We start from the raw sequence: 25,202 nt of genomic DNA, 5'->3' as shown, positions 1-25,202 counted from the left end.
CCACCTAACACTAGGAGATGATTTTTCAGTAGAAACTTTACAGGCCGGGGGCTCCTGGGTGCCTCAGTTGGTTGAGCAGCAGACTCTTGATTTTGGCTCAAGTCATGATCCCAGGCTCGTGGATTGAGCCCCATGCTGGGCTCTGTGTTAAGCGTGGAGCCTCTGCTTAAGATTCTCACCACCCCCTCTCCCATTTGTGTTGCCTCTCAGAAGAAAGAAAAGAAAAGGAAAAAAGGAAGGAAGAAAGAAAAAAGAGAAAAAAGAAAGGAAAGAAAAAAAGAAAAAGAAAGAAACTACAGGCCAGAATGGAAAGGAAAGGAAAGGAGAGGAGAGGAGAGGAGAGGAGAGGAGAGGAGAGGAGAGGAGAGGAGAGGAGAGGAGAGGAGAGGAGAGGAGAGGAGAGGAGAGGAGAGGAGAGGAAAGGAAAGGAAAGGAAAGGAAAGGAAAGGAAAGGAAAGGAAAGGAAAGGAAAGGAAAGGAATGGAAAGGAAAGGAAAAAAAAAAAGAAAAAGAAAGAAACTACAGGCCAGAAGGGTGTAGCACAATATGTTCATGGTCCTGAAGGCCAAAACTTAGAACCGAGAGTATTCTACCCAACCCAGCAAGGCTACCACTCAGAATTGAGAGAGAGATCAGGAGTTTCCCAGACAAGCAAAAGCTAAAGCAGAGCACCACCACCAAACCGGCTTTACAGGAAATGTTAGGTGGACTTCTTTAAACAGAAAAGTCCACAACTAGAGATTAAAAAAATACGCAAGAAAAACTTCACTGGTTAACATATAGTACACAGTTAGTACAAAGACTAAAAAACAAAGTAGTAAAATCATCTAGACCTACAATAATTCATCCAAGGATACACAAAACCGTAAGATGTGCAAAAATATGATGTCAAAACATGAAAGTCCATCAAAAAACCCTGTTGGTACTAATAAATGAATTCAGTACAGTCGTGAGATACAAATAATACACATAAATTGATTACCCACAAACCTGTTGCATTTCCATACTCTAATAATAAACCATCAGAAAGAGAAATTAAGAAAATAATCCTGGGGCACCTGGGTGGCTCAGTCGGTTAAGCATCCGATTTTGGCTCAGGTCATGATCTCGCAGTTCGGGAGTCGAGCCCCACGTCAGGCTCTGTGCCAACGGCTCAGAGCCTGGAGCCTGCTTCAGAGTCTGTGTCTCCCTCTCTCTCTGCCCCTCCCCCACTCAAGCTGTCTCTGTTTCTCTCTCAAAAATAAATATTTTTGAAAATCCCATTTACAAGTTCATCGAAAAGAATAAAGTCCCTAGGAATAAATTTCACTAAGGAGGTGAAAGACCTGTACTCTGAAAACTAAAACACTGATGAAAAAAATTCAAGATGACACAGATGAATGGAAAGATACACTGCGTTCATGGAGGAACAAGTAATTGTTAAAATGTCTACACTACCGCAAGCAATTTACAGATTTGATGCAATCCCTACCAAATACCAAGAGCTTTTTCTCACAGAACTAGAACAAATAGTCGTTAAGATTTGTGTGGAACCACAAAGGACCCCGAATAGCCAAAGCAATCCCGAGAAACAAGAACAAAGCTGGAGGCATCACCACCCAGGTTTCAAACTAGGCTACAAAGCTGTAGTGATCAAACAGTATGGCACTGGCAGAAAGACCAACAGAACAGAACACAGAGTCCAGAAATAAATCCACACTTCCACGGCCAAATTCTGACAAAGGAGGCGAGAATACACAATAGGGGAAAAAGACAGCCTCTTCAATTAATGGTGCTGGGAAAACTGGACCAGTTTCTGACATCACATACAAAAAAACTCAAATGGATTAAAGGCTTCAATGTGAGAGCGGAAACCATAAAACTGCTAGGAAAAAACAAAGGCAGTAAGCTCTTGGACACTAGTCTGAGCATTATTTTTCTGGATCTGTCTCCTCAAACAAGGGCAATAAAAGCAAAAATAAAATGGGACTGTATCAAACTAAAAAAACTTTTGTACAGTGAAGGAAACCATCAACAAACTAAAAGGCAATTTACTGAATGGGAGAAGATATTTGCAAATGATATAACCAATAAGGAGTTAATATATAAAATATATAAAAGAACTCATACAACTCAGTATCAAAAAAAAAAAAAAAGCCAAACAAGGGGCACCTGGGTGGCTCAGTCGGTTGAGCGTCCGACTTCAGCTCAGGCCATGATCTCACAGCTCGTGGGTTCGAGCCCCGCGTCGGGCACTGTGCTGACAGCTCGGAGCTTGGAGCCTGCTTTGGATTCTGTGTCTCCCTCTCTCTCTGCCCCTCCCCCACTCATGCACACGCTCTCTCTCTCTCTCTCTCTCTCTCTCTCTCTCTCTCTCTCAAAAATAAATAAACATTAAAAAAGTTTAAAAAAAAAAAAAGCCAAACAATCCAATTAAAAAATGGGCAGAGGACCTGAATACGTACTTTCCGGAGACACACAGATGGCCAACAGCCACATGAAAAGTCGCTCAACATCACTCAACATGGGGGAAACTACAAATCAAAACTACAAGCAGATGTCACCTCACACCTGCCAGAATGGGTAAGATCAAGCACACAGGAAACACCAGGTGTTGGTGGGGATGTGGAGAAATGGGAACCCTCCTGCCCTGCCGGTGGGAGTGCAAACTGGTGCAGCCACTCGGGACGACGGTATGGAGGTTCCTCAAGAAATTAAAAGCAGAACTACTGTAGGACGTAATAATTCCATTTCTTGGTATTTAACTGAAGAAAATGAAAACGCTAATTTGAAAAAACACATGTACTCCTATGTTCACTGCAGCATTATTGACAATAGCCAAGACATGGAAGCAACCTAATTGTCCATCAATAGATAAGTGGATAAAGATGTGGTGTGTGTGTGTGTACAATATATAACATATTACGATATAATTATATATTATGTCATACCTTACTGTGACATAATATTTTAATTATACGTACATAAAAAATATACACGATGGAACATTATGCAGCCATAAAAAAAGAATGAAATCTTGCCATTTGCAACAACATGGATGGACATAGAGGGTATTAAGTGAAATGAGCCAGAGAGAGAAAGACAAATACCATATGATTTCACTTATATGTGGAATCTAAAAAACGAAACAAAACAGAAACAGACTCAAATACAGAGAACACTCTGGTGGTTACCAGAGGTGAGAGGGGTGGGGATGGGTCAAACGGGGAGCAAGATTAAAAGGTATAAACTTCCAGTTATAAAATAAATAAGACGTGTGGACGCAACATACAGTTTAGGGAATATAGTTAATAATACCATGGAAACATTGAACCCGTATGTATCAGACCTGGGGTTCTGATAAAGACGGGGCAAATTCGGAATCAATCGATCCTAATGATGTAAGAGGATCCCCACAATCCAGGGGGTTGGTGAAACATCCACATTCTCAGGCACGCCCTAGGGGTCCACACATCATATGCTTTGTCACCAGCTGCCGTGAGTTTACTTTGGTCAATCCCAATGCAACCAAATCCCGAATCTAGGGCAAAGGGCCCTGCTGCACCTCAGCTGGGCTGAGAGCCCAGCTCCAAGGTGAAGTACACGTCCCCACGGCCCCTGCAGTCACTTCTATCCACAGAGAATCTGTGGACAGGTCAGTTGTGAATGAGCTGTCCCAATACTACTTCTCTGGGTCACTGGCGGTACAGCAAATTACAAAAGTTCCAACCAAGGGGGGCACCTGGGTGGTTCAGCTGGTTAAGCGACCGACTTCGGCTCAGGTCATGATCTCGCGGTTCGTGGGTTTGAGCCCTACGTGAGGCTCTGTGCTGACAGCTCAGAGCCTGGAGCCTGCTCCGGATTCTGTCTCCCTTTCTCTCTGCCCCTCCCTTGCTCGCGTGCTGTCTCTCTCAAAAATAAATAAAAATATTTTTTCAAAAATAAAAAAAATGATTCCCAACCAAGGGAAGAGAGGTGCAGAGAGGCCTGTTGTAACGTAGAGTCACTGATAAAAAGCTATAGCTTTGAAAAGTCTTAGTAACTTCTGTATCTCCTGAAAAGAGGACTTTGTAAAAGTGTTACCCTGAGATTTGATAAATACAACAAATATTTTAACCTTACTGGTAAAAATATTCCTATTAAGACTGCAACGAACTGAATTATAAAGTTACATTTATTAGAATCAAAATAGAACGTTGTCACGTGAAGTCAAGACGCTGACCCGACTAACCAAATGTAATTTCAAGTGTCCATCACTTTGGATAGAGTAGACGAGAAGCAAAGTGATTTTATATTCCCCTTTAGTTGATAAAAGCAATTTCCCTCCTTTCATTCAGAGTCCCAAATAGGCACCAGTCAAGCAGTGCTGCACCAAAGCCAGGATCAGGTACCAGGATGTCATCAGTACTTACTGGCTACTTCTCCATCCGTATTGACATTTCTTAGGGGGGAGAAAAACGAAGAGGAAGAAGTCGTAAAGAAAAATTCTTCTGTAAAGTGATATGAGAGTTAGATCTACCTCGAAACTGCACAGGGCGTGACACGGCAAAGAGGAGGAGGGCCGGGGCTAGGCTGGCCCAGGGGCCGCCCCGAGCCTCACCCGGCTCCGGTCTCCGGAGGACAAGCCCAGCGAGAGCCCAGGGAGTCAAGCAGTACGAGGCCGAAGATGCCTATCTGACTGCCCCCCTTGTCCATAAAGATCACGGCTTGCCTTATATTTTCTTAATTAAATGTTTTACTGATCAACAGTTATGTAATGGATTTCGATCTTTTTTTTTTCAGAGGAAATCCAATCTCATGTTCCAAGAATAATACTATTTTGGTGGAGCAGTTTCTGGAAACACTTACAATGGGATCGTTTTTTGTTTTTTTTTTTAGTTTTTTAGTTTTTTTTTTTTTTAGTGTTTATTTATTTTTGAGAGAGAGAGAGAGAGAGAGAAAGAGAGACAGTGAGTCCAAGTGGGGGAGGGGCAGAGAGAGAGGAAGACACACAATCCAAAGCAGCTCCAGGCTCTGAGCTGTCGGCATAGAGCCCCATGCGGGGCCCAAATTCAAGAACCACGAGATCATGACCTGAGCTGAAGCCAGACGCTTAACCGACTGAGCCACCTAGGCACCCCACCTTGTTTATTTGTAAAAAATTTTTTTAATCTTTATTTACTTTTGAGAGAGAGACAGCGTGTGAGTAGGGAGCAGAGAGAGAGGGAGACACAGAATCCGAAGCAGGCTCCAGGCTCTGAGCTGTCAGCACAGAGACTGACGTGGAGCTTGAACTCACGAACCATGAGATCATGACTTGAGCCAGTCGGATGCTCTACCGACTAAGCCACCCAGGCGCCCCTAAGTGGAATAGTTTAATCATTGCCTAATACCTAAGTACTACCGTTAGGACAGATATTAAATTGTTTACTTGGAACAGAGAGCAAGAAATCCAATACACTGACTTAAGTCATCTTTTGATTACAAGATGGTTTTTGATTATAGTCAAAGACTATATAGATCTGACTCCCAACCCAGAGTCCTGCAACCTGGAGAACGCAAGGAGACTGGACAGCAAGGACAGATATGGGAACCAGTGACTGGCGGTCCCAAGACGCACCAGAGGGCATGTCACGGCAGTGCAGTGGAGACGACCAAGGCTACAGGGGCTTGAAGAACTCTTGAGTGTGGAATATTTTTGATGAAAGTCATTAAAGACAGAAGATGGATAGGACATTATGTCAAACGACAGGGATGTTCTGTAAACCAAGGGAACAAAGCTAGACAAGCAGTGTCAGAGAGCTCCTGGCACGGGCCACAGGCTCGCCTTGGCATCTGGGGAGGGGAGGGGGTATCCTTTCTCAGAGGGACGCAAGGAGGTGAAGACACAGCTCCAACACGGAGACAAGAGGAAGAAGGACTAGTTCCTGGCCGTGGTCTGTTTTCTCAGAGAAGCAGGGACAAGGGCAGCCTGCAGAGTCTGTAACAGTTCCCAGGGGAATGAGACACAAGTTGGCAGGAGCTGAGAGAGCGGAGGGTAAGGACGTCAGAAATGCAGTAAAATCAGGATGGGAGACGCCAGGGAGTGCTTTGGGGTGCCCGGCGTGGAGCCCGGGAGTACGTCACCCCCGGGGAGGTGGGACGGACCACACGTTTGCTGCAAGGCCGGGTCTCCTCTCAATCCGCTCCCTGTCTTGAGATCAGGCGGCACCAGCCAAGAGGAAACACGACCGGCCATGACCTCCATGTGGACAGTTAACTGCTGCATCAGCACACGAAGTGACGCTCCTCCGGGTCTGGTGACAAGTCGGGCGCGGACTGCCTTTCCAAGGTGAGTGGTGGGCGCGCACAGTTCAGCGTGCTGGCGGCCCAGCCCCGGTCCCCACGGCCAGCGCTGCGCATGGATGGCCCGGGGCAGGTGCCCGTGGCTTCCGTGCACTCGCCGACTGTCCACAGTTAAGCTTTTTTCATCCCCCCACGTCCCCTCCACCCTTGCCGGTTGCGGGGGGCTCCTGGACCCCCAGGGTTTGGGGGGGGTTGCTGGCGGACACCCAGCCCCAGGCCTGCAGACGGGCCTGGGTTCGTAAAGAGCAATAGCCCCCTCCTCCCCTGAGGGGCGGCAAGCGGAGCTCAGACTTAGTGTCAAACTCCGCAGGCCAGGGAAGGTGTGGAAGAGAACCTCTTCCCGAACACTTAATGAATCTACTGCAAAAGGAAAAAAATCTGTTTTCCCATCTGCACTTCCAGACACATATAATAAAGTGACATTTTCCAGCATAGGTTTTTCTAGATCATTAGCTTTGTCAGTTACGACTCCATGCTTGGCAAAATGACCACTGTTTTTTTTTTATTCATCCTTTAATTTCTAAAAAAAAAAAAAAAAAAAAAAAGTGCCAAATCTGGAAGTAAGCTTATTTATCCTCGGTAAAACCTGACGTGGAAAATAAAAGTTGCCCCTTGAACGACACGGGGTTAGGGCACCAATGCCCACGCACAGTCGAAGACAATTAGATATAACTTCACTACTTAGGAGCCCGCTGCTGACCGGAAGCCTCACTGATGACGCGGCCAATTAGCTCATATTTTGTGCGCTGCATGTACCGTGTGCTGTATTCCCACCATCGAGCAAGCTACAGGAAAGAGCAGATCGCTGACAAAACCCCGAGGGAGAGAAAACACGTTTACAGCAACGGGCTGCATTTACCGACAAAAGTCCACACAGAAGCGGACCCACGTGGCTCAAATGTGCTCTTCAAGGGTCACCTGTGTTTTCACAACTAATATCTGATACTGCTTTCCCAATTAGGATAATTTACCCCCTTATGCTGATTCACCAATCCCAATACAGCTTAAGGTCTGTCCTCCTTCAAACTTCCACGTGCTCTCCTGACCTCTGGATTTCCAGCACACGCAGTCTGCAAAACGTCGCCCAGCGCTTGATTCCGTACCACACTGACCTATCGCGTGGCCCATGCGCTGCTTGAGGCACTCGTTCATTCTTTTGCTCGCTCAGCAAACATTTATGGGGTGCCCACTCCTAAGTGAGATGTGTGCCAGGACACGGAAAACCGTGAGCCGGACGGCCCTGGTTTCGGTCCCCACGTGGCTTCCTGCCCCGTGGGGCCCAGCAGGGGGAGCCCTGGGCTCTCCCACTGAACCTGTCAAACCCAAGGCGCAGATAAATCCGGACTGAGTCCAGGGTCACTGTTCCTGCTTCACGTTTTCCCTGTAAGTCATAAACTTAGTTTGGAGGAAAAGGGAGAGACCGCTCATCTTATAGTGACTACTGACCAAGGCAGAGATTTCTTTTTAAATTAGCTCTTTCTTTTTATAAAAAGGGGGTGGGCGGGGCATCTCCAAGCAGAAGCACATGTGACTCGGTACAGGAGCACTTCTGTGAGATTAGGAAAGGCAGCGATCTTGGGGTCAGGCCAGCCGCCTTGTGCCCACTGGCAGAGGCCACGGTTTTCATCTGGATGTGCCCCATCTTGCCGCCTCCCACACAACACGCTCCGGTACATGGCTCGGGTCTCCCGGTGCGGCGGGCAGGGCCGGTCAGTGCGAGGTGGGGGCACACCGGTTTGGAGCGCCTGGTTCTGAAACGGGGTCAATCTCAGGAGCCTGGTGGGCAGATGGGAGTGTCCTGGACCCCTTCCCAGCCTCCCTCCTGGAATAGTAGCTGTCGTTATTATTGTTACTGCTACTAAGACCATGTTACTTCTCATTATTATTATTGCTGCTGCTGCTGCTGCTGCCGCTACTATGCTAACGTCTCAAGTGTGATCATTTTGCAGATTAACCTTTCACTTTGAAAAATAAAGCTAAGTACTTCAAATTACTCCCAGTAACCTAAATGGGCACAGGATGCTGACAAGGAAAACATACCTTTGGAGAGAAAGACAACAACTTCCTCATTTGATTTGAGAATGCCCACTGACTTTTAGTAGAAATAAGGCACCAATTATAAGGATAGCCTAATTAATCACATCTTTTAGCTTCCTCACTATGCTTAAAATTTATGTCCATAAAAATAAAAATAGGACAGGGGCGCCTGGGTGGTTCAGTCAGTTGAGCGTCCGACTTCGGCTCAGGTCATGATGTCACAGTCCGTGAGTTCGATCCCCACATCGGGCTCTGTGCTGACAGCTCGGAGCCTGGAGCCTGTTTTGGATTCTGTGTCTCCCTCTCTCTCTGCCCCTCCCCTGCTCATGCTCTGTCTCTGTCTCAAAAATAAATAAAAACATTTAAAAAAATTAAAAAATAAATAAAAACAGGACATAATACGATAGATGTAGTATTGACCGTGATGCTCTGTGTCCTACAGGATAAAATGTATCTGCAGAAATGTAGGAAGGGGGGCAGTGTTAAGAAACTTAAAAAAAAAAAGGTTTTGATTGATCTGAGAAGTTACCGAAGTAGCTATTATTTCACATAAAATAATAATAAAGGGGTAAAGTCATAAAAGCCACACACTTTCATCCCAGACATGCTAAAGCGTATTTCTTCTGCACCTTCAACGCAGTCTGGCAAACCTTTGTCTATCAACGCATCGAACACTGCTGTCCGCTAAATGTAAGGCATCGTGTGGGGGGAACAATACTCACAAGAAGCTAACAGTGTCACTGCAGACAGTCCAGATGGGTAAAAGACGATGTGCCACACCAGAATAAACGACATGTTGGACTGACAGAGAAGAGGCTGCAGACGTTGCTGGAAAGAGAGAGATCTGGCAACGACTCGTGGAGGAGAGGCACGTGAGTTAGGTCTCTAAACTGGCGGGTAGCAGAGGAAGTAGAGAATGGGGGGAGGGGGCTGGCGAAGCTGGAGAATCTGATAAAAACCACGGGTCTCATACGTACGGCAAAGACCGAAAGCAGCCCCCGACCAACTGCCAGCAAGGAACCGAGGCCCCGAAACAGAAACTGGCCACCACCAGTCACGTGGTGAGCTTGGAAGCAGATCTTTTGGAGATGAGCCTTCGGATGAGACCCAGCCTGGGAGAGACTCTGAAACAGAGGGCCCAGCGAGACCACACCTGGATTCCTGCCCACAGGAACTGAGATAAGGAATGTGCGCTGTTTTAAGCCTCAAACAAACAAACAAACAAACAAACAAACAAATGTGGGCCAGGCCTGACTTCTGCAAAAAACTCACACAAGCGTATACACACTGTGTCAGTCAGGACAGGCTGGGATTCCCTGTAGTAGCAAATGTCTTTGAAATCTCAGTGGGTTAGAACAACCAAGTTTTATTCTCGCTCGCCGTACGTCCACCGTGGTTTGGCTGTGCCTCGGGTCCATGGCATCTTCACTCCGGGACCCAGGCACTCGGCAAATGTTAGTGACCTTTTAGGTAAAGAGAAATGAACACGTTTGCAGGGAAAACAGAAGCAGCCGCACAGGGTGGGGGGAGTAAGCAATGGAACGAAGACAAACAGGGCATGACACTCGCGTGGGCACGCGTGAAAGGGGTGGTCTGGACAAGGAGAGAAAAGTGAGGACAGAGAGGGTAAGCGCACGTAAGGGGAAATTTTGAGAAGGGCAGACAGAAGCCGAGGAAACTCCAGGAAGGACACATGTCCGTTCTCTTCAGTTCGGAGGGAGGAGACTTTGCTCACGATGAGGGGCATTTGGTCCGTAACGTTTCATCGTTAATGCTGTGATAGAATCTCTCATCCCCGTTGTTGACCCCGCCTATGCTCAGCGTCCACTCCGTCACCCGAGAACTAATACTCTATTTCAATCCCAAATGCATAGCTTTCGGAGAGATCCACGTTCTCCGAATCGCAGGTTGGCTGTTCTGAATAAAGACATGAGCAGCTAAAACGTGACAGACAGTTGCTTCTACGCCGATAGGCTTCGGCGGCACCAAATCCACAGACAAACCCTCTGAGTCTCTTCAATTTCCAAAGTGCTTATGAAAACCAGCCAATCTGAAGGCCTCCATAAGGCCTGCCTTCTAAGCCCATGAATTTATTTTAGTCTCTCTAGTCCCGTACGCCTGCTTCTTCCTCTGAAGCAGATGAAAATTGCGGAGCATAAAGAAGTTGCGAGATGCTCCAGACAGGCTCCAACAGTAAGCGCCCGGCTTCCGGAAGGCGCTTCCTGGAGGTCCCGCAGCCCAGGACACTGTGTTCCCGTGTGCTGCATCCGGGCCCTCAGTCGACACCTATGGGCCAGCGTGGAGGCCAGGAAGCACGGTCTGTGACGAGCCCCCCCAGGTGACTCATGCTCGAGCGGACTCCAGGACCCAGGTTTACTGCTGCTGCCACCGAGGGAGAGAGCAGGAAAGATCTCTGCTCTCTGATTAAACCTCTCCCTGCTCTGCGTGTGCATGTGCATGTGAATGATGGCAAAACCCAGTCTGGGAGAAGCTGCATTTCCCACTAGGCTTTCTGGCCCCAACTTTGTCCGGATCTGCCCGCTTGAGGCTTCTGGGTCACTGAAACCCCACCAACCACAATAAAGCTTTAATCTTCCTCCTTAAGCTGTGAAGCTAATGTTTTCTCTTATACCTATGTATGGTTCACAATTTTAAAAACAATTTCACTTAAAAAAAAAAGTCAAAAAGGTCTCTGACACCATGGCCAAAGACTCTCGCCACACTGCTTTCCCCTCAGGATCTCGAGTATAGTTTTGGACCTGACCTGCAAATAATGAAAACTTATTCAACAGACATTTACTAGAAGCCAAACATCAGGCTAGGAGCTGGGGAGACAAAACCAAAGGTGTTCTCAGCCCTCCAGGGGCTCTGAATGGCCCTGTTAAGGCGACTGGTAAGACTGAGCAGGTGACATCGATGGACAGTCCCATCCCTGAATGGGCTCCCCAGTGAGGAGGCAGGACAGGCTGTGTGTCTGGCTCACACGTCCATGACCCGTGACCTCCACTCACCTTCACAGTGCCGATGACCAAAACTTTGCATCTCGAGAGCTAATCGCCAGCCTGCAGCAGACCGGTCAGTATGCGCGGAAAAGTGCTACTGAGGCAGGACGCGCTTACCCAAATCAACTCTAACAGTCACAGTAACAATAATAACTAATGTTCATTGAGCACCCAGTATGTGCCAGGCACATCAGATGGCCTCGACGTTTTACAGCTAGAACCTCTCAGCACCGCAGTAACCCTGTAAGATAGGTACTGTCGGATTTTACAGATGTACTATGGCCCAGGCCCCCACCTAGGAAGAGGAGGAGCCTCTCGATCCATTCACCTGACCACCCCAAGTGCTGTCTCTCTACAGACACAATACATGCCTTAGTGAGAAATTTCTTAGAAAGTGGGTGGGCCCGCGGGTACCTTCCGTTACATGAAGATTTCTACCTCAGGAAGCGTTCCTCCGCTGCGCCTTTACTCTGCCCAGTCCCAACATAAGGCAGCGACTGGTGCCACCAGAACCAGACAGAGGAAACTGAGGCCGAGTGACTGTCGACTCTTGGGTTCCTCAGAGGCGGGGCTGTGACTGAGACCCAAGGGCACATTGTAAACCTCGCGCTTTCTAGCGCACGGCACACGCGAGTGTAGTAAAAGGGGAACGAGCGGTGTCTCCAAACAGCAACATGCGTTTTTAACGGTCGCTTTACTTAATTTTAGGCCGAGAGAGCACAAGCGGGGGCAAGGGGCAAGGGAGAAAGACAGAAGCTGAAGCAGGCTGCGTGCCCAGCAAGCGGCCCAACACGGGGCTCGATCTCGTGACTCTGGGACCATGCCCTGAGCCACGATCAAGAGCTGGATGCTCAACCGACTAAGCCACCCAGGAACCCCTATTTTTAAGGATTTTGAAGTAAGATCTGAGGCTCTAACCCTAGGTCAACCGACCCCTTGCCAGAGCCTGTTTCAACCACCGAGCGGTTACCATCCCACAACACATTCCGGACAAGGGGATCTGTCCCCATCTGACCACGCCACAGCCACATGTGCCTAAACGTTAGATTAATTTAGTGTCAGAATGCGATGAACGTAGCCGGCAGGACCATTAAGCACGGGCAGGGTTCTGCAGCCACCCTTCTGTCTCTGCCATCCTGTTCAAGAAGAGCTGTGCACACCATTTCGGAAAGTACTTTGTCTCCCGACCATCCTAAAACGTCTGTGCACCTATGTGCTCAGCTTATGGAAGATGTGATGAGGGGACATACAATGGAAGCACAGTGGGAACAAGTAACAAATCCCCTTCTGTCTGGCAAATGTCTAGTCGACCACGACACTTACATGCAAAGAACCAGGTATGGGTCGGATATAAACAGCACACTTTCAAGTCAAATTATTTTCTGAACGGCACCTTTTGTGTGGACTTTTCATTACAGCTGTAACCGGACAGTTAAAAAGTAACAACGACGACAAAGCTCGAATCAAGTTCTCACTAATCAGATCAGAAGGGGAAAATTTTTCCATTTTCTGCAGATGCCAGGCCATTACATTCATGCCCCCAGTACTGCTTTTGGGCCACCAACTACCAAAACTTTGGTTCCATATGTTCATATGTCTGTATAAAGCTCCTGATAACGTACTGAGTTCTGTTCTAAATCAAAGGCTAGGGTCACGGATGTGGAAGAATCTAGATTCCTCTCAAATTCTTTTCGCCACATACACAAGGGCTAAGGAGAGGTGGGCCCTGGGCTACATGTGACAGGTGACACCAGAAAGCTTCTGGAAGCACACGTACAGGAGCATCTGCATGGTGCCGTGCTAGCCAAGGTGCCCCCTGAAAGCAGCAGTGACCTCTCACGCCACATCATCCCTGGCTGTGGGCTGTCCTGGGCGTTGTGCAGATAGCAGCATCCCTGGCCCAGCGGTGACAGCCAAATTGTCTCTGTCCCCTGAGGGCGGGGAACCCCTGGGCTAGGCAAAGAGTTCATTAAGGGATGCAAAAAAAGCGTATTTGAAAACCTGATACACTTGACTTTGTTACAGTTAAGAACTCTGATCATCAAAGGCTTTTAAGAAAGGCACTGGGGGTGGGGTGAGGGGGAAATGCCTGGGTGGCTCAATCAGTTGGGCGTCGGACTTCGGCTCAGGTCACGATCTCGCAGTCCATGAGTTCGAGCCCCACACAGGGCTCTGTGCTGATGGCTTGGAGCCTGGAGCCTGCTTCGGATTCTGCGTCTCCCTCTCTCTCTGCCCCTCCCGCACTCACGGCCTCCCTCCCTCCCTACCTCTCTCTTTTTTTTTTTTAATTTTTTTTTTTCTCCACGTTTTTATTTATTTTTGGGACAGAGAGAGACAGAGCATGAACGGGGGAGGGGCAGAGAGAGAGGGAGACACAGAATCGGAAACAGGCTCTAGGCTCTGAGCCATCAGCCTGACGCAGGGCTCGAACTCACGGACTGCGAGATCGTGACCTGGCTGAAGTCGGACGCTTAACCGACTACGCCACCCAGGTGCCCCATACCTCTCTCTGTCTTAAAAAGTAAACCAACATTAAAAAAAACTTTTTTTAATTAAAAAAAAAAAAAAAAGGAAAGGGACTGCAGCTAAGCACTGCGAGGAGTCTCCCAGACATCACGCTGAGCAAAAGAGCCGTTCGACGCGACCTGTAGAGGCTTAACGGACACACCAACTCAGCTGTGGGGACAGAGTCGGACCAGCGTTGCCTCTGGAAGAGGGCGGGCGTGGGTGCCACCTGGGAAAGGACGCCAGGGGGCTTTCCTGCAAGCCAGACACCTGCCACAGCGCAGTCTCAGGTGTGGTCACTTAGGACAAAGCCTAACGGATATTTGATACACGTGCACCTTGCATGTGTAAGTTGAATCTCAATTAAATCTAGAATCAACAGAAAATTACCCAAACTACTTGTCTTAATACAAATGTCCCCATCCTTTTTTTCTATTCTGCTTTTTCTATCCTGATATATTTATTCTGTAATTAATGTCAGCCATTTACGAGAATAACCGATAGTCAAATGCCTACTCACGATTACAATAATTCAGCAATTCAGATACAGGTTAACTTTTACCTTCTTCTATTACTTGCCACGTACGATGTCTGAGAAGACCATACATAAATCTTATTTTAAAAAGTTTATAATGTTCAACGTGTGGAGCTATTATTGACTTTTACTGCCTTTAATGTGTGGTCATATTTTTGATGTGGTCAACTCTTCAATCACAAGAATCTTCCCTGCCTCTGAAGTTCTCTCAGCAACTTTCCCCTAGAATTTAGGTAACTGAGCCTATACCAACTAGCAAAATCCTTCTACTGCCATCAACTGTCGCTCTAATGTTGTATTGTCATTTAGCTTTCCCTACCTGTCTTATTTCCCCCACTAGCTTGTGAACTAGGGACCGAGGAGAGAACAGAGCTGAGTGTGTGCCTTCTGTGCCCGCGGGTGCCTCGAAGGGACAGTCACCCGAGGGTTCACTGCACTGGAAGAACCACCACAGGCCAGCAGCACGTTCCATACCTCACCTGAGACACACCTCGGGACCCAAAGGACAGTGACAGGGGAGCTTCTTGTCAAGAAATACCAATCTGTGGGGCACCCGAGTGGCTCAGTCTTAGATTAACATCAGATCTTAGCTGACTGAGCCACCCAGAGTACCCCTTTAAATTAAAAAGTCAGTAAGCTTGGCTTGGAATGCCTTTTTCTTGATGCAGATCCGATGTGGTCCATTGTCCTGTCTTACGATGCTTTAAAACCTAGAGCAACCTCTCCGAGAACACAGTGCCTACCCACACACTGGAGAGAAAACCCAGAATTATGTCGAAAGTGCTGACGCTGCAAACTCAGGGACTGCCTCCTCTTGGCCCCACACAGGAGCGGACTTCCCTCCCAGCAGCTGATGATGGAATTCTTCCCGTGTGACCCCACTCACTGGTCTGGTTACTTGAACAACAAGGGCCAAACCCTGCCTCTGTGGCGCTTCCATTTTAGCGGGGCTCCTGAGAACACCAACTGCTGCTTAAAACACTTCGACAGCTCCTGCTGAAATACAGGTCAGATTCACCAAGCAGCTGGTACTCAGGAAGAGTTTATGGGACAAATGACCATCTCCTGTGGTTATAAGGTGCAGCCAGCACGAAGAGTAGAGGAGATACTTCAAGTCGGACCTGAACCTCAGTTCTGGAGTGCCAGAATGCTTAAACTCGTAATCATGTATGAACTGAAGACCGAGGACAGACCCACCAGCAAATCGGCCTTGACTTCCTCCCCTGGCAAATGGGAACAGAAGCAAGCAGACCCAGCAGGGCTGTTGTGCGGGTCGCCTGGAGCTGTGCGTCATGCAGATGCCGAGGGCTGCCCCGCCCCCCCACTTCCAGCCTATCCCTCCACCTTCCCTTCCCTTCCCCCAGCACCTCACACTCCAGCGCGCCCAGTGGCTAGGCTGCGCCCTTGGCCTTCAACCCGGCAAACTCCTGGCCTGTCTTCAGGGTCAGGTGCCACCCCACCTCTGTGAAGCCTCTCCTGACCCCTCCCTGCCTTCTCCTGCTGTTTCCCTTGCCTCTGGCCCGCCCCCGCCCCCCAACTACTATTCATCAGTGTCCTGACCAGGTTTTCCACCAGGCCAGAAGCTCCTTGAAAGCAGAAACTGCGTCGTGAGCTCCGTATGGCCCAGGAGCACTAACAGGTGCTCCTGCGTCTCGGTGGCACCTGGTAACATGTGACAACTGCCGGAAAGAGAAGGCCCAGATCCGGAGAGACCTCTCGTGGGGGGAGAGGTGGTGCCCGTGCGAGGAGACCGACTTCCCGACAGATCTTCCTCGGCTGTGGAGTGCTGTCCGCGAGTCCCCGCTCCACGGCCACATTTACTGGAAACTTCGTCTGTCACCACTTTGCCCACGGTCAGGTGACGGTGTCAGTATTCAGACCCAGCAGCTAGCTCTACATGGTCTGTCAGGTAAGTCTACTCGCCCACGAACAGGAAGCTGATGTTCTACCGGTTCGAGAAACCACGGCTACTAATTCCCTTTAGATGAATGACGAGACCACAGAAGAGCAGCGACTTCAGAGCCGATGGTAGCGTTTCTGATGTAAACGCCGCCAAATAAAAACCGGCTTATTAATTTTAAATGACTTCACAGCATTTAAAGAAAAAACACGAGGCTGACACAAAGATTTTAAAACTCATTAGAATCGGTCTTGAAATCCCTGATATATTTAAATTGAAAGCTGCTGTTCTGACAGCTTTCCCTTCGGATATGCTGCTGCGTGTGGGCCCCCATGGTTAAGGTTGGGTGAGCAGTTCCATTAAAACCTTCACTTTCACGGCTTATAATTGCACAATAAAAATTTGCTCCAGGCTTGACTTCTGCATACAAAAGATTTCTGCTTGAAATACACATTCCAAAGGACAAAATAAACCCGTCTGGACAGAAAACTCGGATACAAGGTCACTTCTGGTGTGTCTTCGGCTCAAACGAGTTAAAAGAAGCTAGAAAATGTAGGATCAAACATGTCTTTCCTAAGCACAGAAGTTAGAAATAGAGAGAGGGGGGGGAGAGTCGGTCTAGGGGCGAGGGGGAGAAGGGACATCTAGAACCAGGGTATTCCATGATCGTCCGTAACGACCTGTCTCCCCACTCCCCACGCCCAGCGTGTCACCAGATGCCATCAATTCTTACCTCTAAATACTTCTCGCGTCCCTCAGGCCTCCCCGCTTCTCAAGTTCTCTTTCAGCAAGCGAGCAAACCCAGGCACGGCGGCGGTGGCCCCCAGCAGGTGAGGACACAAACCCCAAGGCCTGCCGATGGCCCTCAAGCCTGGCTCCTGCCACATCTCTGCCCTCGTGCTCTACCTCCTTCTGTCTCTCCCTACGCCTCTCTGCTGTGCCCTCCACCCCAGCTCCTGTGAACAGGCCTTTCTATTTCATCTTCTTGCCTGTTACACCCAGTGCAGGAAATTTCCTTCACGACATCCCTGAAGGGCGCTCAAGCCCAGCTCCTGCCTAATGACACCAATAGCAAGGCTTGCATTTTAAAAACCCACTTAAGGCTGCTGATACCTCAGCCACACCTACAAATCTGTGAGACAGGCTAGGCCATCATTGTGGAAACTGAGGCTCGGGGAGTTGGGGTGACTTGAGCAGGTGTGACATAAACAGACTTGCTAAAGCCAAGCCATCTCGTCTCACATTGGCCTGAGCCACAGGAGCTACAGACCTCGGGGAGATTCATGTGTCAGATTTCTGGGAGCTGGTCCCCACAAATCCACAGTGACTTCCCACCATTCCAGGGCTGTGGCCTCTGCAGGCTCGGGCTGTCTTCTCGGGCCCCTCTGCATATGCCCTGCTGGCCCCCAAAGCCCAGACCTTCTCTGACAGTATTTCCCTCAACCAGACAATTCTGCCTTTCGAGCCACAGCCACCTGACAGCCCCCAGGCACCCTAGAGCTCAGACAGCAGTCACTGCCTCAGTTTACTGTTTTGGTTTTTCAATGTTTCCCGCCAGTTGTGTCCCTCCTATCTCTACCATAAACTTTGAAAAGGCAAGGATCTCATATTACTTTTCTATCTCCTTACAGCACCTACCACTGAACTTGAGACCCAGGCATTCAGTAAAACTCCATTACGATCAACAAGTATTGCAAATAGGTATTTGACTTACTTAAAAAAAAAACTTAACTATTTTTTTTCCTGACAAGAGTCAACATAAAGATAAACACAGTATCTGTGCTGTTTTCGACTAACATTTAGAATGTTTTCTTTTAAGCTGAAAAGCATAAAGTTGAAAGGAAAACTAGCCAAATCAAAATGTGTGACCGAGCACGGCAACAAAAGAACCCGGCGGGGGGCCTAACGTAACCAGCTCTCCAAAGGTGTAACTCAGACCTAACGTGGCTGATCATCACCGGGCACCCTGCTATAGTCATATGTGAGTTGGGGGGGGGGGGGGGAGACGGACACCCGGTAACTTCCGGGGAGAAAACCCTCAGCAAGAGCGTCGGGAAGAACACACTGGTCTCAGCTGTCTCCACGCTAACGAGCGGACTGGAGGAGGAGGAATTCACTGGAGTAACACAGACAGCAAATGTGAGGCTCGGCGCGGCCCGGAGGCCCTGGCTGGAGAGACTCACCGGGGAACACAGCGGTGGGGGGGCTACATAAGCAAAGATCCAGTAAGAAGGGGAAGAAAAGGGGCCCAGTGTCTACCAGCAGAGAACCTGAGCCTAGTGGCCAGGAGGCGAGCGTCGGGTGAGGACGATAGGAAAACAGAAGCTGACGGTGTTGGGGGGTGTACTTACTTCACACTGCCCAATCTTCCAGGGAAGACAGAAAGTCCTTTTTTTTTTTTTTCTTAACAGAGAAAAATACAACCACCCAAAAGTATAAACCAGTTATCTGGAGAGCTGCTAGACTCAATCTGCTAAACGCAGAGGATCTAATAAGCCCTTCCTTCACTGCAAACTTCACCTCTTGGAAGCCAGAGAAAGAAAGGCTAGGAGGACACACACGGCCAGGACGTGCCTCAAGCAGCGTGAGGATCGTGGGGTTGTACTCGGGATCGGCACTTGGCCCGGTAGGGGCAAGACTGCCCGCCAGGGACCTCTGGGCAAACTAGAAAAGGCTGCCGCTGCGAGGATGATGCGGCTCCGCAGGCACACGGCTTGGGGAGAGAAGACAGGCTGAGGTATCGGCCCCTCACCGGCCCCCGGGGGCCCTGGCCACACGCGCCTGACACGTGGAGACCCGCCAAGGCAGGCAGGCGGCTCCCCTGCCCAGCGAGCCCTGCCCGAGACTCCTCTGTGGCGGGCACGGTGCTGACAGCAGTGCCACGCGGCGCCGGGGAGACAGAGGTCCCTCCCCGTGAGGCTCGTGGTCCAGAGGAAGACGCAAATACGAGAGCGAGCGCAGCCGGGGACAAGCGCCGTGAGAGAGACCGACAGCATGCTCACCGCGGTGGCTCATTTCACGTGACAGCTTGGCTGGGCCACGGTGCCCAGGTATTTGGTTATGCCGGATGCTTCTGTAAGGCTGTTTCTGGATGAGACTAACATGCAAATCGGCGGACTATGAGTAAAAACAGCAGAGTGCCCTTCCTAACACGGGTGGGCCTCATCCAATCAGCTGACGGCCGGAAGAGAACACAGGCTGACCGACCTTCCCCAAGCAAGAGGGAATCCCACAGCCTTTGGACTTGAGCTGCAGCATCGGCTCCTTGCAGGGTCTCCCCCTGCTGGTCCCTCCTGTCAATTCTGGAGTTGCCAGCCTCCATAACTACACGAGCCAGTTCCTCAAAATAAATCTCTTCCTCTACACACGTGCACACTCTACTGGCTCTGTTGTCTTCCTGGAGAGTAGATGACGGATACCAACAGCGGCCGTGCGGCGGCTGCGTCCCAAACCATTCCGATCGTCAGGAAATCACACACAGCACAGTCCTGCAGGGCAGGAATGGAGCCTGGGAGGGTGACGTCAACCCACAAGCGTGGTCACAACGTGTTCACTCCCCTGGGCACTTATCCCAGGTCAGAAACACGAGCAAGTCCCGTCTTGCAGCACGCAGAAGAGAAAGCCCCAAAATCCTGTCCCAGAGGTTAGGGAATTTACAAATACAGACCTTGGGGGGCTGGGAAGAAAAAGCAGCTTTCAAGAAAGATTTTTTTTTTTTTTTTTTTTTTTTTTGTTGTTGAGGCTTGTTTTTAAACTTGGGCGGATTTCACGAAGTTCTACTGATCCAACTAGTGGGAAGAGCCAGGGCTGGTAAAGCGGGCTGGTGAGGGAAGGACAGGGCTGCAGTGACAGAGGGAAGTAGGACAGCCCCTAGGGTGGGGTGCACTGAGGCCTCAATCCGGGTTCGCCATCAGCAGGTCCGGCCAGCTTCCTCACTCCCAGCCTGCCTCCTCCCCTGGAAAATGGCACGATGCCCAGCTATGGGGTAACAATGAGGACTGGGGGAGCCTCGACAAGCCCCGTGGCCCACCACCGGCACACAGCAGTGTGGGCTCAATGAACACCACCTTAAGAGCAAGGCCCTGTCTCTAACCTCTCAGGCTTTAACCTCTCCAGACACGAATTTAACCACAGTGACCTGGGCCTGGTATCGGGGGAGTGTGTCCTAAACCTAGCCTGGTTAATTCTGTCTCAGATTCTTATGGGAAGACAGTAGCTCCTGAGAATAACAGGAGAGAAAGTTCTCTTCCCGGTGCTTGACACACAGCAGGCAACGCCACAAATGCTGATTCTCCTTCCTTCTGGAGTCCACCAGGGATGGGTATGTAAGGTCCTGCCTGTGGCTCTGTCTGCCTTACCCGTGCAGGTGCCTCTATGAACACGCTGATGCCTGGGTGACGTGTCAAGTAGGAGACAGGGACAATCCACGTGCTTCTTTTGTTGGATGCCTGTTCCTAACCGATCAGCAACTGTGAAAGATCTCCGAAGGGGCCCAGAGTCAGGCAAGCAGATGAGAAAGGGGAGGGAGGCTGTGGTTCCAGAGGAGGGCTGCCAGTGAGAAGTGTCAGCGGGGACAGGCAAGGGCAGGACAGGATGACACTAGCACACAGGGCAGATGGGGGATGCCAAATTCGTACCCGAGAACTTCTACAGGAGGATGCGGGGCCTGGGGCTGCCACGCCTCCTCCTGAACAGACACAGCATGAAATGCTCCCAGCGACAAGACAGGAGCGCCCTCCCCAATTAGAGCCATGAGCAGAGAGAAAAGCACTGCATTTCTCAAGTTCCCCAAAGGCTGCTGAAACTCAAGCTGGAAAAAACAGGAAACAAGGACCACTGGATTCTGGAAGGTGCGGTCCACATCTACCTGCACTGCTCTAACGGTATGCAAAACAAGTGAACGCAGGTAAAAACAAATTGGATTTTTAAATGATTTAGATTTGCAGCCTCTATTTATGAAAATGATGAAAATGTTTAATACGGATAATTTACAAAACAGAAACCTTACATGAGGAACGCAATAAGGACAACACTCTTGCACACGTGACACAAATTATTCGTGGTCAAGGTCAGCCAAGGTCAGCTACTGGGAACCAGCAAGGATACAGGTCAGGACGTTTCAGCAAGACAGCTAGAGGCTCTAAGAAAGACTATAATGGCACTGGAAAGTCTCCAGAGATGATGCAAACCTGGACGGATTTCCTAAGCTCCAGTGTTTTCACATTTTTTAATATCTTTAAAAAACGAATTCGTAAAGGGGCATCTGGGTTGCTCTGTTGGTTGAGCGTCCGACTTCAGCTCAGGTCATGATCTTACGGTTCATGAGTTCAAGCCCCGCGCTAAGCTCTGTTCCCCTCTCTCTGTGCTCCTAACCTGCTCATGCTCTCTTTCTCTCTCTCAAAAATAAACAAACATTATGAATAAATAAATTAAACAAACACTGAATCGGTCAAGACAACAATAAAGAAAGGACCGCCAGCTTCCTCACAGCTTGCAGGGAAAGCCGTGGGCAGAGGTGTCGGTTCCTCTGAGAGTGAGCATCTCCCACCTCTCTGTACAGCGTGAGGTGGGCAGGGCAGGAGGGGCATTTCTTTCCACAGCTGGAAAAAACTGCCAGCAGGTGAGCCCTGTGTAGGCCCCACATGGGCCTGACCAGCAGGGGCCTCGAAATCAGCAGGCCTTACTCAGCTTTCTGTAAAATAGCCCAAGGGAGATTTTAAACAAGACTGCTCTGCCCTTAAAAACAGACCACTTCTAGGGCACCTGGGTGGCTCAGTCAGTTAACCATCCAACTTCAGCTCAGGTCATGATCTCGCGGTTTGCAAATTCAAGCCCCACGTCGGGCTCTGCACAGACTGCAAAGCCTGCTTCAGATCCTGCCTCCCCTACTCTCTGCCCCCCCGCTCAAAATTAAATTCACATAAAAAAATAAACAACTGCTTCTTTGTTCCAAAATTAAGACCAGAAACTTCAGAGATCCAAGGACATGGGCGTGGGGCTAGCAGATCTGCTCCGACCCCAGCCCAGGGTGCAGGGCCCTCAGCATCCGGCCAGCTGCCCCACATCTGGATTCTCCACCTGCAAAGGGAGAGTGACCAGCCACCTCCCAGGTAACTGGAAGGACAACAGCCCCGGAGGGGAGAGCAGGTGAGACCAGCTGGGCTCAGGGTTTCCTGCCACGTGTTCAGGAGCCACTCGGCCCGGCCCCACCTCTGTCCTGCCTCCCCAGACCAGTCCCACAAGGCACACAGCACAGAAACCACCTACCTGAAGGGAAAAGGCCCCAGCCAACTCACATGAGCACCCTTCGAACGGAAATCATCCTCTCCCTCCGTGTCCCATGGCCTCTACCCAGTCTGTTACCATGGCAGCCAAGGAATAAATACGGACTCACTGCTCCCGCCTCTGACACCTCCAAACCTGTCAAACGGCCCCCTCTGTTCCCACCGTCACCTCTGACTCGCTTCCTTCCCTCTTCACTTCTGCAGCTATCCACGCGGGTGGCTTCGCCACGAAGGCGGCTAAGGACAAAAACGTCCCATCTGGCACACGTTAGCCTCCGAGGAAAATCACGTACGTGGGAACGAGGTCAGGAGGACGGTATCCAGGAAGCAGCGTCTGTCCGTCCATCCGTGGCCACACTTTCAACTTTGCGCTTTGCATGCAACTTTTCTGTAAGCGTGAAAGTTCATTCATTTTGACAACATTAGAAAACAAAACATTTAGAAAGAAAAGTCGTTTAAATCCCCAGGGAGCCCAGTCCCCATCCGGTGCGCCAGCTCCCACACCGGAGAGACACGTTCATTAGCTGAAAAATGGAACAATCGAGAGGACACGCGGGTTCAAAACAAAAGCCGGGGCAGCGACTCCAAGGTCAGGAGGCGGCGGACGGGCCCGTGAAGGAAGGCTCGTACACAGGTTTCCAGGCGGAGGGGCAGGACCGACGGTGGGGGAAGCGGACCACGCAGAGCCCCGCATCGCCTGCGAGCCCCAAGCTGTGCACGACCCGGGAAGCGCCGGCTCACAGCCTCGGCCTCCAGAGGACACACTTCCAGGAACCCACGTGCGTGTGCTCCCTCACCACGCTGCTCAAGCACACGCATCCACACCGAGGTCTGCAAGCAGCTCTGTGCGCTGACAGATGTCACCCGAGCGTCTCTGGACATCGGGGTCCTCAGAGTAAACTACTGCTCACTCCACTCAGACGCTCCTCCCCGACGGCCCCGTGTGGGATCCGCTTCCAAGCGTAGAGGAGAGCTTTAGGAGAACACGGGCTACGCCTGTCTGGCAACTCACACCTCGTGCAATTCTCGTGTGCCTCCGTCAGAGACAAGGTAGAACCGTGAGCAACGGGAGAAGCAACTGTGTGTGTTTTAGCCGCAAGAGCCACGAGAGGCCAAGAACCGAATGGGACGTCTTCCTCTGCGGCTTGGTGGGCTCTGTTTCCTGCCAGGTCGTGAGGAGGACTGCTAGAATCTTCTGCCACTGCGGCCCCCGGTGAGGTAGGGGAAGCGGGCTATTCAAGGGAGAGAGCCAACTCAAGACTGCCTGACTCCGTCCCGAGGCCTTAAGGCCGACACAGGGGAAGCTTGCTGCACCGAAGTACAGTTCGTGGCAGTTAGCACACACGGGAGTCTCTCCATCTCCATCCCTGCCCCTGAGCTGCTCAAACTGGTCTACACAAAAGACAAGACCCAGGTGAGGTGGGACAAATCGCACAGGTTAGGGGATCGATGGAAAACAGTCATTTTATAGATAAAACCTCTATTCTATTAAACCCTCCACAGTTGCATCTCCTTGAACGAACACCGTATCTGAGCTCGGCAACACAGGAAAACGTGCGGGTCCCGAGACAGCAACCTTAGGAGAAGCTGGCACCCCGCACTGCGGTGCCGGGTCTGTTGGATGGGATTGCCAATTAAACCAACTCTTCAGGGGCGCCTGGGTGGCGCAGTCGGTTAAGCGTCCGACTTCAGCCAGGTCACGATCTCGCGGTCCGTGAGTTCGAGCCCCGCGTCAGGCTCTGGGCTGATGGCTCAGAGCCTGGAGCCTGTTTCCGATCCTGTGTCTCCCTCTCTCTCTGCCCCTCCCCCGTTCATGCTCTGTCTCTCTCTGTCCCAAAAATAAATAAACGTTGAAAAAAAAAAAATTTTTTTTAAAAAATAAAAATAAAAAAAATAAACCAACTCTTCATTCAGAGCATCTGTTCGGTTCTTCTTCACTGGCATGGGTCAGCAACGCACGTGGACGATCGTTCATCTGTGTTAAGTCCGGCAGATCGGATAGGCTCTCTTCACCTTCACACAATTACACTGCGTCAGAGCTGGTTGTAAGCCAAACCCTCCCTTTCCAGTGATTTCTATCACAAAACCGGTCCCATAGTTCCATGCAGAAATCTCAACTTGGAGCCGAACTCTGGAAAGCCCCGGTCTGCTGGGTGTATTCTTATAGGTTTAAAACCTCTGCAACAGTTTTGGGGCGCCTGGGTGGCTCACTCGGGTAAGTGTCTGACTTGGGCTCAGGTCACCATCTCGTGATTTTGTGGCTGGGCACTGACAGTGCGGGGCCTGCTTAGGATTCTCTCTCTCCCTCTCTCTCTGCCCCTTCCCAACTTGTGCACATGCGCTCTCTCTCTCTCAAGATAAATAAGCTTTAAAATTAAAAAAAAAAAAAATCATAAAAATAAGCTTCAAAATAAATAAAAACCCTGCAATGGCTTAAAATCCCAAGTTCTGCCTTCTACCACTAATCTTCTCTTCTTCACTGGTCCCCGTTTCACAAACTGACAGAAATTTCACCAGTGCTCAGGGGTGTCAATCCACACAAGCCCCTTCCGGTGTCTGGCTGAGCCACGGGTCCTACCTTAGCTCCCTGAGGCTGGGTAGACATTTCTCAACCACCGAGCTGCAGTGTTAAGGCC

The 25,202-nt window shown here is 49.9% G+C and overlaps 1 protein-coding gene across 1 annotated transcript in view; it reads right to left on the bottom strand.

The window, feature by feature from the left end:
- The window catches only part of SETD3 (SET domain containing 3, actin N3(tau)-histidine methyltransferase), an 80,290-nt gene that overhangs the window by 27,976 nt on the left and 27,112 nt on the right, over nucleotides 1-25,202 (bottom strand). The gene's annotated exons all lie outside the window — the stretch shown is intronic.

The sequence above is a fragment of the Puma concolor genome, chromosome B3 (assembly GCF_028749965.1).
Source record: "Puma concolor isolate L17-30 chromosome B3, mPumCon1.1.hap2, whole genome shotgun sequence".
In the NCBI taxonomy this organism is placed as follows: Eukaryota; Metazoa; Chordata; class Mammalia; order Carnivora; family Felidae; genus Puma; species Puma concolor.
This window is presented reverse-complemented; position numbering and strand designations above follow the sequence as displayed.